The 14802-nt window shown below is 37.2% G+C and overlaps 1 protein-coding gene across 3 annotated transcripts in view; it reads right to left on the minus strand.

Annotated features, from left to right (window-relative positions):
- The window catches only part of ARMC8 (armadillo repeat containing 8), a 104974-nt gene that overhangs the window by 82832 nt on the left and 7340 nt on the right, over nt 1-14802 (minus strand). The window contains exon 1 of one of the 3 annotated variants that reach the window (XM_008708082.2): nt 2020-2124. The exons of the other annotated variants lie outside the window; for them this stretch is intronic. The gene's annotated coding sequence lies outside the window, so the exon portion shown is untranslated. Of the gene's footprint in view, nt 1-2019; nt 2125-14802 lie in introns of those variants that run through there. 3 annotated transcript variants of the gene reach the window in all.

The raw sequence follows: 14802 nt of genomic DNA on the forward strand, positions 1-14802 counted from the left end.
CTCTTAATCATTATCACAGAGTAATACACATAAATGAAAAGTGCTAGAAACAAATCAGGCTGTATGATCATGCTACCTTTAATTCTTCAGTAGTACAAAAGAGGCAAAAGTTATACCTCAGAAAACTGGTCAAACATCCTGAACAGGCAAACTAAAACAATTTCTAATTACCCCTCTGAATAAGCTATCCATGACTGGGGTGAATTAAAACCCTGCCTTTTGGGAGGAGGATGCAAGATGGCAGACTTTAGCTAGGAAGAGGGAGAACTGTGACCATTTGCACACGCCTATACCAGCCAGGGAGTCGGTGGGGGGGGGGGAAGCACTCCAACCACCCATGCCAGCCTCAGCAAATGCCAAAATCCTGAACTCATCTCTTCCCATGAACACACCAATACAGCAACATATGGACCATCTCCCTCTTAAAAAGATCTAAAAACTAGATGAAATGTTTTTCACGACAAAGGATAGAAGGATCACATCTGGTTGGGTAAGAGAGGACGAGAAACGGTCTTGCAAAAAACCCTACCTCTGGCATGGCATACAACAGGTAAGGATCTTACCAGTTAGGTGCTTCTCCCAGAGGAGGAAGGGGTTGGTGCGCACATTGGGCACCCTGGCCTCTGAGATCTATACCAGGAAGACAAGTCCCCACAATGTCTTAGAAAACCAATGGTGCTAATACCCAGGGGTCCCAAAGTGCTATAGGAAACTGAGATTTCCCTCTTGGAGGGCTCATACGTGGTTTCATTCTCCTAGGACCCAGAAAAAACAGTAGTTTGAGAAGCACATAGATTATACATGAAGGAGAATCATTTGCTGATCTAGAGGCATCAACTAGAGGGGTGAGGGACAGCTGAGATGCTCCCCAGAGACAGAGGTTCTAGCTGACACCATTGTTGCAATCTCCACAGAGACTGCTATGCTAGCACAGGTGGGTAACCTCGGACACAGCACCCTTCTACTGCCTTGCTGGGATGCGTGGGGGTGAGTGGTCCTGGCACTTGTAGAGGCCAGAGAGCATGGGTGGTTGGAGTGCTACCCTGCTCCCTGGCTAGAGCAGGCAAGTGCAAATAAATGGTCTCTGAGTTCTCCTGCTCCCTACTTCAAGTCCACAAGTGCAAGTGGTTGTGATATTCCCCTGCCCCCTAGCTGGGGCTGGTAAACATCAGTGGCAGTGACATTCTCCCACTTCCAACCTAAAGCTGGAGCACACACAAAGAAAAGGCACTTTCTCACAGCATTGTTGAAGCCCACTGGTAATCACAGACAAGACGTTTTTCTGCTCCTTCTCTGAAGCCTGTGAGTCTGCCCCACATACCACACTCTCCGGCTGCCTTGCTAAAGCCAGCAGGTACACACAATCCATACAAGGAACATCTCTTGATTATCTGGCCCTGGTGGCCAAGAGGGTTGGTTTTCCAGAGCTGTACAGGACTACAACAACTGGATAGACAGTTCTTGTAGCAGGCCACCACCCCCAGGGCACTGCAGAGACAGAAGACTGAAACACAACCTCAGTCTTCCTGTAAAATAAGGCTATTTGCTTGGCCCGGTGCTTTAGCCTATAGAATAGGCATCAAGTTTCCCACACATCTAGAGGCTAAAAAGGTACTCCCAGGGAAACACCATACTTGTTTACCACCTTGGTCTTGCTATGGCTTGGCAAGACTCCCCAGGAAGGAGTTTATTCACTTGTCTGGAACCCAGACTTTTCAACTGTTGCCCTGGAGACACCTCCAGATCGTCTGGTCTGGAGGCCCACATGAATTACAACTGCAGCCCCACAGGACCACATATATTTGCACACTTGAAAAGCTGCTGCCTGAAGGACTGACTTCCAATCAGCCTGAAACTAGATGCTAAAAGAGATTCCTTCTCTTGGATTGCTGACAAGTCTTGGCACATCCACAACAACGGGGGCACATCAAGAATAAATCAGGCAGTTTAGACAATCATAAAGGTGCAAGAGACAACCAAGAGCTAGGACAAGGTTGAAGGAGAAGAATCAGAACCTACCTAAAACCATTCCTTCAAGGGGCGATGGGGTGGCTCAGTCGGTTGGGCGTCTGATTCTCGGTTTTGCCTCAGGTTGTGATCTCAGGGTCATGGGATCAAGCTCCACACTGGGTTCCGTATTCAGCACAGAGTCTGCTTGAGATTTTTCTCCCTCCCCCATGACTCTCCCCTCTGCTTGCAGGCATGCTCTCTCTCTCTAATAAATAAATAAGATCTTGGAAGAAAAAAAAACACTCCTTCAAAACTGAGAAAGATAGCTGTTTTGCCTGACAGAAACAAATGCAGATAGTCAAACAAAATGAGGAAACAGTGAAATATGTTTCAAACAAAAGAACGAGACAAAACCTCAGAAAAAGACCTTAATGATATGGAGACAAGTAATCTACCTGATAAGGAATTCAAAATAATGGTCATAATGTTCATCAAACTTGAAAGAATGGACGAACACAGAGTGAACTTCAACAAAGAGAAACTACCAAAGAGAAGTCACAAAGCTGAAGAATATAATAACTGAATTGAAAAAATACACTGGAGGGATTCAATACCCTGGAAGAAGTAGAAGTACAGATCAGTGAGCCGGAAGATAAATCAATGGAACTCACCCAAACAGAGCAGCAAAAGGAAAAAAAAAAATTCTTTTTTAATGAAAATAAGGGACCTATGGAACAACATCAAGCGGAATAACACTTGCATTACAGGGGATCCCAGAAGGAGAAAATAAAGATAAAGGGGCAAAAAACTTATTTGAAGAAATAATGGCTGAAAACTCTCCTAAAGAAGGAAATAGATATCCAGGTCCAGGAAGCCTAGAGAGTTCTAAAGAAAATGGACCCAGTGAGAGCCACACTAAGACAAATTATAATTAAAATCTCAAAAGTTAAGGGGCGCCTGGGTGGCACAGTGGTTAAGCGTCTGCCTTCGGCTCAGGGCGTGATCCCGGTGTTATGGGATCGAGCCCCACATTGGGCTCCTCCGCTGTGAGCCTGCTTCTTCCTCTCCCACTCCCCCTGCTTGTGTTCCCTCTCTCACTGGCTGTCTCTATCTCTGTCAAATAAATAAATAAATAATCTAAAAAAAAATGTCAAAAGTTAAAAATAGAGAATCTTAAAAGCAGCACGAGAAAAGCAAAATTGTTATGTTCAAGGGAAACCCATAGGTTATCAGCAGATTTAGAAGTAGAAACTTTGCAAACCAGAAGACCGAGGCAAACCAGGAGGCAGCGCTTTCAGTGTGCTGAAAGGATAAAAATCTCCAACCAAGAATACCCAACAAGATTATCATTCAGCAAGATATCATTGAAAGAGAGATAGTTCTCCAAACAAAACCTAAAGAAGTTCATCACTACTAAGCCAGCCTTACAAGAAATATTAAAGGGACTTCTTTAAGCTGAAAAGAAGTGACACTAATTAATAACAACAGAGTATACAAAAGCAAAAATTCTCACTGAAAAAGGTAAATACATAGTAGTGTATTAATCACTTATAAAGCTATTAAGAAGGTTAAAAAACAAACATGATTAAATAAACTAAAACTAAAATAATTAGCCAAGAGATACATAAAATAAAAAGACGTAAAAAGTGACATGAAGGGCATAAAATGTGGGGTAGGAGAAAGTAAAAATATAAAGTTTTGTAACGTGTTTAAATTTAAGTTGCAATCAACTTAAAATATATTACATACACAAGATGATATATGTGAACCTTGCTGTAACCACAAAGCAAAAACTTATGGTAAATACACAAAATAAGAAAGGAATCTAAACATAACACTAAAGAAAGTCATCAAACCACAAGGGAAAAAAGAAAAGAAAAAAGGAATAGAGAAGAACTAAACAAAGCCAGAAAACAATGAACAAAATGGCAATAAGTACATACCTAACAATAGTAACTTTAAATGTAAATGGATTAAATTCTCCAACCAAAAGACACAGAGTAGCTAGATTTTTTTTTTTAAAGAGACCAATAAGAGACTCAATTCAGAAGGACAAAAAGATACAGAACCTGAAAGTGAAGGAATGAAACAGATATCTCATGCAAATGGAAAAAAAAAAGAAAACCAGCATAGCTATCCTCACATCAGACAAAATAGCCTTTAAAACAAAGACTGTAATAAGGGACAAAAAGAAACACTACATAATAATAAAGACGTCAATCCAACAAGAAGGTAAGCCATTTATAAATATATATGCACCCAAAAGAGAAGCTCCAAAATACACACGTCAAATACAGACATAAAAGGAGAAACTGACAGCAATACCAATACCAGTAGGGGATTTTAACACCCCTGCTTACATCAATGGATTGATTATCCAGAGAGAAAATCAATAAGAAAACATTGGTCTTAAATCATGTATTAGACCAGATGGACTTAATAGACACATACAGAACATTCCATCCAAAAGCAGCAGAATATACATACCTCTCAAGTGCACATGGAATATTCTTCAAGACAGATCACATATTAGGCTACCCGACAAGTCTCAGTATCAGGAAGACAGAAATCGTGCAAAGCATCTTTCTGAACACAATGGTATGAGACTAGAAGTCAATTACAAGGAAAAACTAGAATTACAAATACATGGGGATTAAACATGTTCACTAAACAACTACAGAGAAGAAATCAAAAAACACCTAGAGACAAATGTAAACAGAAATACAACATAGCAAAATCTAGGAGATGCAGCAAAAGCGGGTCTAAGAGGGAAGTTCATAACAATACAAGCCTCCCTCAAGAGAAATCTCAACTGAAAAATTTAACTTTACACTAAAGGAACTAGAAAAAGAACAAAGCCCAAAGTTAGCATAAGGAAGGAAATAATAAAGATCAGAGTGGAAATAAATAAAACAAAGACTAAAAGACATAGAAAAGATCAATGAAATTAAGAGCCGGTTCTTCGAAAAGAAATAAAATGGACAAACTTCTAGTTAGGCACACCAAGAAAAAGTAGAGGAAACTCAAAATTAGAAATGAAAGAAGGGAAGTTACAACTGATACCACAGAAATATGAAATCATGAGACTACTATGTATAGTTATGTGCCAACAGATTAAATAAGACAGAAGAAATGGATAAATTTCTAGAAATTTAAAATCTTCCAAGACTGAATCGAAGAAATAGAAATAGAAAGAAATAGAAAATCAGAACAGACTGATTACTAGTAAAAACATTCAATCAGTAATCAAAAATATCCCAACAAACAAATGTCCATGACCAGACAGCTTTATTGGTGAATTCCTGAAGATTAATTCAAAGATTTAAGTTGATCCTCCTCAAACTCCTTCCAAAAATACAAGAGGAGGAAAAGCTCCCAAACTCATTTTATGAGGCAGGCATGACCCTGATACAAAACCAGACAAGGACACCATGAAAAAAGAAAATTACAGGCCAACATCCCTGATGAACACAGATGCAATAATCCTCAACAAAATATTACCACACTGAACTCTACAATGTATCAAAAGGATCATACATCATGATCAAGTGGGACTTACGCCAGGATACGAGGATCGTTCAACTTCCACCAATGTCACACACTAATATTAACAAAATTAAAAATAAAAATTACATGATCATCTCAATAGGTACAGAAAAAGCATTTGACAAAATTCAACATCCGTTTTTTTTAAAAAAAACTCTCACAAAGTGGATATAGAGGAAACATACTTCAAAATAATAAAGGCCATACATGACAAACCCACAGCTAATATACTCAATGGTGAAAAGCTGAAAGCTTTTTCACTAAGATCATGAACAAGACAAGGAAGCCCACTCTNNNCACTTGTATTCAACATAGTACTAGAAGTCCTAGCCACAGCAATTAGGCAAGAAAAAGAAAAGGCATAATATTGGAAAGGAAAAATTCAAATGGTCACTAATTGCAGGTGATATATTATATATAGAAAATACCTAGATTCCACCAAAAAACTGTTAAAACTAATAAAGGAATTCAATAAACTTGCAGGATACAAAATTAATACATAAAAACTAATAATGAACTATCAGAAAGAGAAGTCAAGTAAACAATCCCATTTATAATTACAACAAAAAGAATAAAATGCCTAGGAATAAACTTAACCAAGGAGGTAAAAGACCCATACGCTGAAAACTATAGATACCGGCGAAAGAAACTGAAGACACCAATAAATGGAAAAATATTCTGTGCTCATAAAGTGCAAAAATCAATATTGTTAAAATATCCATATTACCTAAAGCAATCTACAGATTCAATTCAATCTCTTAAAATTCCGACAACATTTTTCATAGAATGAGAATAAGTCTAAGATGTATATGGAACTACAAAAGACCTCGAATAGCCAAAACAACCTTGAGAGGAAAAAAACAAAACTAAGCCAGGAGTATCATGCTCCCTGGTTTCAAATTACACTGCAAAGCTATAGTAATCAAAACAGTACAGTAATATCACAAAAACACACACAGATCAACAGAACACAATAGAGAGCCCAGAAATAAACTCACTTAGATATGGTCAATTAACTTATAACAAAGGAGCCAAGAACATACAGTGGGAAAGGTCAGTTTCTAAATTATGTTGGGAAAACTGAATAACCACAAGGCAAAATAATAAAACTGGACAGCTATTTTACACTATATATAAAAACAACTTTAAATAGATTAAAAACTTGAATGTACAACCTCAAACCATAAAACTCCTATAAGAAAACATAGGCAGTAAGCTCCTTGACAATGGTCTCAGCAATGTTTTTTTAGATATGACTCCAAAGGCAACAGAAACAAAAGCAAAAGTGAACAAATGTGAATACATCATACTAAAAAGCTTCAGCACAGCAAAAGAAACCATCAATAAAACAAAAAGAAAACCTACTAAATGAGAGGAGATATTTGCAAATCATATATCCTATCAGGGGTTAATATTTAATATATACAAAGAACTCATATAACCCAGTAACAAAAAAACAATCCAATTTAAAAAAATGGGCAGAGGATCTGAATAGACATTTTCCTAAGAATACATACAGATGGCCAACAGACCTATGAAAAGATGCTCAAAATCTTTAATCATCAGGGAAATGCAAATCAAACCTATAATGAGCTACCACCTTACAGCTGTCAGAATGGCTAGAATAAAAAACACAAGAAATAACAAGTGTTGGCAACACTGTGGAGAATAGGAAATCCTTGTGCACTGCAGAGAATATAAATTGGTGCAGGCACTATGGAAAATGGTATAAAGGTTCCTCAAAAAAACTAAAAACACAGCTACCACATAATCCAGCAAGTCCACTATTGGGTATCTAACTGAGAAAAACAAAAACACTAATTTAGAAAGATATATTCACCCCTATGTTCACAGCATTATTTACAATAGCCAAGGTATGAAAAAAACCTACGTGTCCCTTAATGTACTAATGGATAAAGAAGATGTAGCATGTATAATTGACCCTTAAACAACAAGGGTTTGAATTTCACAGGTCCACTTATGTGCAGATTTTTTATAGTACTATATATGTATTTTTCTTCCCTATGATTTTAATATTTTTTTCTCTACTTACTTTATTGTAAGAATACAGTATATAACATACACAATATATGTGATATTTGACTACGTTATCAGTAAGTCTTCTGTTCAAAAACAGGCTAGTAGTAGTTAAGTTTGTGGGGAGTCAAAAGTTATATGTGGATTTCTGACTGCATGGGGGAGGGGAATCAGTGTCCTAACCCTCATGTTGTTCAAGGGTCAACAGTATATACTATGGAATATTACTCAGACATAAAAGAGAATGAAATCATGGCATCTGTAACAACATGGATGGACCCTGAAGGTATTATGCTAAGTGAGATAAGTCTGATAAAGAAAGACAAATAATTCATGTTTTCACTTATATGTAGAATCTAAAAAACAAAACAAACAAAACAAAATGAAACCCAGACTCATAGATAGAGAGAAGAGATTGGGGGGGAGGGGGGATGGCAGCAGGCCAAATGGGTGAGGGGAATCAATAAATATATAGTTCCAGTAATAAAATACACATCATGGTATATAATGTACAGCATGGAACATGAGGAATAGAGTCAATAACACTGTATTAACTTTGTAAGGGGACAGATGGTAGACATATTTTGGTGACCATTTCACAATGCACAGAAATGTCAAATCACTATGTTATACACCTGAAACTAATATAATACTGTATGCCAATTATACCTCAATAAATGAAAATAAACATTTCCCTGTCATTTGGGGAAGAAAACCACATTTTTAAGAAAGGGTTTTGAATGCCAAATTACTAAATTCCAGACTTGCCATATATGGGATTTAACTTAAAAATTAAGAGCTATAAAAGTTTTCAACTGGTGTTTTAGAACTTGAAGTAAAACAATGAGTTTATTAGAAAATGAAGAGTAACAGTAAGTATTAATAAGAAAATAACAAACTATTTATTTCATTTGGCAATGAGGTCTTGCCGTATGCACATTTCATTAAAATACAATGTTCTTTATTTCTAACATACGCAAGAATTGTGTGGTAGAAAGAACAAATGATCTGGCATTTGAAGACTTGGGTTTGAGTCCTCATTCTACTACTTACTAGCTTTGTGACTTAAGGCAAAAATAAAAATTTAAGACTGTTTCTTCAATTATAAAATGGTGATGTTACCACATAGAGGGTGAAACAAATGAGAGAACATACAGGAAAACTCCATGTCAAAGTACCATTCAAATACTGATTTCAGGGAAATTGTATTTTTGTATAAAAAAGATAATTGCTTTAACAAGTACACTAATGATTCCCTTGGATTTATATTCATGGTTAAAGCCTAATTATTCAGACAGATACTTTTTCTTTTGTTGTTTTTTCAAAGATACATTTTCTTACCTGATACCTTTTTCCCAGAGCAAGCTATGCACTTAGCAAGAAATAAATATGCATCTGAGAGCTGAACTTAAAAACCCAAACTTCCATTATTTGAGACTTTTAAAATCCACTAAAAATGTATAAAAGTAATATATGTGCATTTTTATATATTCCATAACTGTAGGTGTTACCATGGACTCAGAGAGAACATAAATCACAGTTAACAATACCAATTACAGTTTAAGAAATAATCAATGGATAGTGTTCTCCCTCCCATACAACCAACCCAGAAGAAAAGGGAGATAGTTTTATAATACCTGACACTTGCTTAGTATGTTAGTTTACAAAACATTTTCCTATCTATTTTCTCACTTGTACCACATGATTTTTAGAAATAAAAATGTAACAATTCTCAATGGGAAATTCTGACCCCTAAGAAATATTTAAATTAGTAATTGCCAATCAAAATTTAATATCTCAATTATTCCACAAATTACTAGAAACTTCAAGATAAAATTGTTCATAATGTTCGTCATTCAGCACCGTAAGGATAAATCTTAGATTTGGGGAGAGATGAAAGAAACACAACTAAAAGTACAGAATGCTTCAACTCTATGAAGATTCCATTTAAAACCTATTTCAGATTGAAATTCAACATGTATCTTTAATTAATCAGGCATTACACTAGGTGCTGGTAAGAGATAAGAATCCCTTACCCCAAAGCACAGAAAGAAAACAGATATATGTAACTTACAAGTGTAACTTATAACATAGGATAAAGGTAGTAAGTGGATACAAGATAAAAAGAAAGTTGAAGATATAATTAAGAACTAAAGTGAGGGGTGGAATAGGAGGTGATATCTAAGGGATGAGGATGATTAATCTGAAAAACTAGTATTATTTTGCTAGATGAAAAAGGGAGGAAAAAAAGACAAGGACTCTAGGTGGAGAGCAGAATACATGCACAAGAGAGTTCTGAAGCAATGTGGTGTGTTTGTGAAATGCCATTTAGAATTATAATGATATAGTATATAGTATACACTTGGGAATCCAAAACAAAGCTGAAGTTGTACCCTTTAATTCAGTCAACAAATACTTAAACAACTACGCAGCACTTTTGTTCTAGGTAAGGAAAAAAGATACCCTACCACCCCCCAACCCACCTTTGCAGAGCTTACATTTCAGCAGGGGGAGAAAGACAAAAAGCAATAAATGTAATAAATAAGAATATTAGAAGACTATACACACTATGGGGGAAAAACGTTTACTAGCACATTTTATTTCCATGTCCTTATATTATATACTCTTACAAGCTGGGGGGAAGGAAAAGGGCAGGAGAGAAAGAGGGAGATACAATAAGATACACCACTCAGAAATTCCCAGGCTCTCAGCAGCTCTAAACAGGAACAGCACTATTTCCTAAGACACATTTTATAAATTCATGTAAGTGATTCTGGTTGTCAAAATGCCAATGGGTACTACTGATATCTAGCAGGCAAGGACTAAGAAGGTGGATGGATGTTCTGCAATGTATGGGACAATGGGCCCACATCCAAAAGACTTTGCAGTCACGTAGGGCAAAAACAAAATTTTAAAAATTAATTACCTGAGCCTAGAATCTAACTCCATTTTACATATAAACACAAAATATGTTTTGTATTTTACAGTAAATAATTTTCCCAAGAATGCCACTCCCATATGAATAACGAAAAAGCTGTAATGTAATTTACCTTGTGCGGAACTTTACCAAAAATTGTTCATTTCAGAAAGTCACATAAAAAACACCACCACTTACTGTATTTAAGTAGTCGTTACATCCAATCTATATCAGCCTGTAATGTAGCAGTCACAGTCACAGCCAAATTAGTACACCTGCAAATATATCACTACTGGTAATAACTTCTTTCTATTATAGTTCTCCCTGAGTACTATTCAAATTGTATCGTTTCCTGCTCTTTCCCCTTAATACCACCTGGGGCATAATGCCAACTCTTTATATTTTTTTAAGATTTTATTTATTTTAGAGAGAGAGAGCATGCAAGACAGCGCAAGAGAGAACAAGTTAGAGAGGGGCAGAGTGAGAGAGAGAGAAAGAGAGGGAGAAGCAGACTCCCTGCTGAGCCGGGAGCCCAATGCGTGGGGTAGGGACTCAGTCCCAGGGCACCGGGATCATGACCTGAGCCAAAGGCAGACGCTTAACTGACTGAGCCACCCAGGCGCCCATAACGCCAACTCTTTAAAGGTAACACGTGAGGGGCACCTGGGTAGCTCAGTTAGTTAAGTGTCTTGACTCTTGATTCTGGCTCAGGTCATGAACTCAGGGTCATGAAATCCAGCCATGCGTTGGGCTCCGAACTGGGCCTGGAGCCTGCTAGGGATTCTCCTTCTCTCTCTGCCCCTCCCCTCACTCACACTCAATCACTCAATCAATAAAATCTTTAAAAAATAAATAAAAATAACATAAAAGTAACACATGAGAACAGTTAACTTATCTATGAATTTCACTTCAGGATAGCCAAGGAGATACTACAAAGTATATTTTAAAAGGGGGTGTGGAGTCTGGCAGTGCTGGGAGCCACCAACTGAAACAGCTCTTAGTTAAGTTCCAGTCAACTGGAAATGCCAAAATCTCTTATCCATTCCCCAAATAATGTGAAACCAAAATTTGATTTTCTGACACCTCCAAAACTCTCAGTCCAAAAAAATGCTTTTGTCACTGACAATTTCTGAAATGCCAAATAAGTGTACTGCTTAGATCAGTCACAAATTCACAATTATTCATTTTAAAGCCCAGGGACACTAGATATGTTTGTATTTGTGCCTAAAGAGAGTAGGGCTGCCATAAACCAGAATATCAGAAATCAATACTTTTTAATGAAAGACTCATTTATTTATTTTAGATAGAGATACAGAGCAAACAAGTGGTGGGGAGGGGCAGAGGGAGAGGAAGAGAGTCCCAAGCCGACTCCACGCTGAGTGTGGAGCCCAACACAGGGCTCGATCTCAGGACCCTGAGATCATGACCTAAGGTAAAAACCAAGAGTTGGACGCTTAACTGACTATACCACCCAGGTGCCCCTGAAATCAATACTTTCAAAGTATTTTACTAAAGTGTGCCTTAATTTCAAATCAAATGTCTCCCCCTTTATTCTGGCTGTGTTCTGGTGACATAAATTCATAAAATCCTAAACACTGCCTCACCATTGCTTGAAGAGTTCTGGTGATACACAGTATTCCTCTGCCAGACAGTTTATTTCACTATTAAACAAAATTAACTGCTAGACAATTCTTTCCTAATTTTGAGGGCAAAAAAATAAAATCATCAACAAAGACTGACCTTTTCCTTGCAGACAGCTATCATGCCCTATGTATTCCAAGATTCCCACTTGCTTCCAAAAGGAAGAAAAATAAGAAAATGCCCACGTACAATTCAAAACCCAACATGTTGGTGTTTTGTTGTTTTTCTTTTACTTTTTGAATTCTGGTAAACTTCTGGCCTCATTAGAACTCAATCAGATTCTCAAATTCTTTCAGACCTGTCATGCAGGATTTTTGCAACTATTTTTATCCTTTACTTATTTATTTTTTTATCATGGGATTCATACCTTGGTGTTTCTAGAGGTTCATAGCATCCTCTCTCTCCACATTAAGCAAAGCCCTGCTTTTTTGCAGCCTCTAGCAACTTTGGAAGGCTTATAAAATGGCACTTCAGTTTGGGTGGGTCCTATCTACACAGAATGTAAAATAATTATGACAACTGAGACTCCTAGAATATAATCAGCTTTAAATTTCACAAATACAATCATGAAAATACTTAAATACGTAACTTTTAATCTACCTGGATAAGAGGCAACCCTGAACTCTCAATAAATAACACTGAAAATTGGACTTTACATGTTAAGGAAACACTTTAAAATAGTAAATCAGTGCTTAGCGTTTGAAAATAAAATTCTAAAATGTAAGGCTGTGCACATAGTTTTGTTTTATTTTTTTTTAATTAGGTGTTTAGATATACGGTTCTAACACTTTATATAATAGCATATGACAGTGGGCAAGTCTGCCTCTCTAGTTCTCAGTTTTCCCCAATTAAAAAAAATGACAAGAATGAACTAAAGATTATCTGCAGATTTCTTCCAAAGACTCCATAATTCACACTCACACAGAGGGATTTTTTTTCATAGTTTAAAAACCAGAGCACAGTTAAAGGGGATATGAAGAGTAGACTTTACTTTTTCTGTAGAGAGTTTTTAATGAAATAAAATATTATTATAGCTCTTTTATAATATCAACAATTGCTATAAACATGCTTTGGTGGTCACAAGAACTGGAAGGAATTTAGCATTCATGCTTCTTTCTAATCAGGTACTGCAATGTTTATCCTTTTAAAGTATGGTCAAATCACAAGTTGTTGTCCGGGTCTGGATGATCTTCAAGGTTCCTTCTCACTATTAAATTCTATTCATTTACTCATCAACGTAGATGGGAATGTCTGAAGACTGAGGGCCAAGAAGAGATCCTTCCAGATAAAGAACTAAGTAAGGATCAATGGTACAAAGCAGCATAATATGGAAGTTCAAGGAGGTAAAAAAACCACCTCTGGGGCACAGGAATGACAAGGGTTGTGAGGAGTTTTACAAAGATTAAGATACTCTTTGGGTTGGCTGAGGTTCATTTAAATGCTTCCCAAGATGGTAAGAGAGCCCTGGAAATCCACTAGGATGTATTCAGATGCTTGCTTCTCAATCTTGACAAAACAGAATGAGGCTACCATACATGGGTGGACCACAAGAATAGTTCAAATTGTTATTCAAGATTGAAATCATATAATGACTTAGAGATCCTGGGTACCATCTTTCATGGTACACCTTGTAATAGGTAGTGTCCAGACAGGCTAGCGGTCTCCTGATTTAAAAAAAAAAAAAAAAAGTTTATTTGCTTCAGAGTCTTAGAGACAGTGAACACCACTGCCTCGGAGCTATCCATGGTGCTTGACTCAGACTCAGCCCACCACTTCCAACAATTGATGCATTAGCTTTCCTACTACAGTACCACTAAGGATCTGTCTGATCCATCATCCACACTGTGGCCTGTGACAATCATGCCACTATCATGGGCCACTTGTAAACTGTCTATTCCACTTTGCCTGTGCCCAGACTCCCCAAGTGTCTTACTTTGTCCTAGCATGGATTTCCAGCTAACCTACACTTTTCCCCCCAGGCCTGCTACACCATCTGCTACACAAAACCCTTTCTGTAGAGATCATACACCTCATAGAAGATCACCAGCATACTCTGGGCAAAAGATTATGGTTCTTCAGGGCCAAGTCCCCACATGATACCTTGTATGAGTTTTAAAGCCTTATTATTGTTACAATTTTTACATTTACATTTTACATTTACAATGTAAATGACCTCTAAATTTTGCTATATATGTTTTTGTGACTGACTTTGGGATCAGTTAAAAAAAAAAAAGGAATTATTAACTCAAGACTGATATATAGGTTCCAGGGAATCATGAACCACTTGAAATTATGTAAATCTTTAGGCAGATGCATGTTTTTCTGGGGAAGAGGATGTTGAGACTCATATCCTTAAAAGATTAGAACCACTAATCAATATGGTGACGACTCCCAAACAATGATCACCCCAGGTTAATCAATAGATCTTTATGTTTGTGGTACAAATACATACATGTGGTCTTTGTCCCAGTTCCTGGCACAAAGCTATTAAAACTCTCGGGATTTCCTAAGTGATAGGAGTATCTTTGGTTATTCATAAGGATCCCCCTTTGGGCACACCTGAGTTTATGCTACTAAACAATTAGGCTAGGGCCCCAAGAGAGCCTCAGGATGAGACTGGTAACCAGAAAGACCAGTGATTAGAGGGTTGGAACTTCCAGTCCTACCCAAGCAGTCTCTGGGAAGGGGAAAAATGGTGTGTGTGGGGAGGT

This window comes from Ursus maritimus, unplaced genomic scaffold, assembly GCF_017311325.1.
Source record: "Ursus maritimus isolate PB19 unplaced genomic scaffold, ASM1731132v1 scaffold_20, whole genome shotgun sequence".
NCBI classification, from domain to species: Eukaryota; Metazoa; Chordata; class Mammalia; order Carnivora; family Ursidae; genus Ursus; species Ursus maritimus.